We start from the raw sequence: 581 nt of genomic DNA, 5'->3' as shown, positions 1-581 counted from the left end.
GGGTGCAACGGCACCGCAAACTTTTCTCACTCTATGCGTTACAGCTGAGCCACAAGAAGGTAAACGTACGTGTGGAGCGACACCTTCGATTTGAGTTTGCCAAATTCAAACCACGCCGTCGACTCCCTTCAGATTGTCGCCCTGCGACGTATGGGTCAACCACTAACGCTCCCGCGAGCTCTGTGTCTGCGACCGCAAGAGCTCAGGGCCACCGCTTGAGCTCAGCTCATGATCCTTCTACTTCCCTGGCCATTGCCGGGAAGCGCGGGGCGTCTGATGACGCCGGGCGTCCTGATCTTTCTGATCAAAAGCGTCCACGGCGTCTAAGCAATCTTGCCGAAGTGGCGTCTCAAACTCCCACGAGTTTTCGGAAACGGGATATCCCCGCCACTTCACCAGATATTGGATCTGACCCTGGTGACGACGTCGTCTCATTAGACGTTCCACGTGATAGTGGACGTCACCGTTCCATCAAGAAGAGTCGGTGGCGGGCGGTGACGACCGGGTCGATCGCCGACCGGTGACTCGCGATGCTCTTCGAGCCCTTGAGGATGAGATCCTTCGTGATCGAATCTCCGCTA

This window comes from Plasmopara halstedii (assembly GCF_900000015.1).
Source record: "Plasmopara halstedii genome assembly, contig: Scaffold_555, whole genome shotgun sequence".
Taxonomy (NCBI): domain Eukaryota; phylum Oomycota; class Peronosporomycetes; order Peronosporales; family Peronosporaceae; genus Plasmopara; species Plasmopara halstedii.
The sequence above is the reverse complement of the archived record's forward strand: the minus strand, read 5'-3'. Positions refer to the sequence as shown.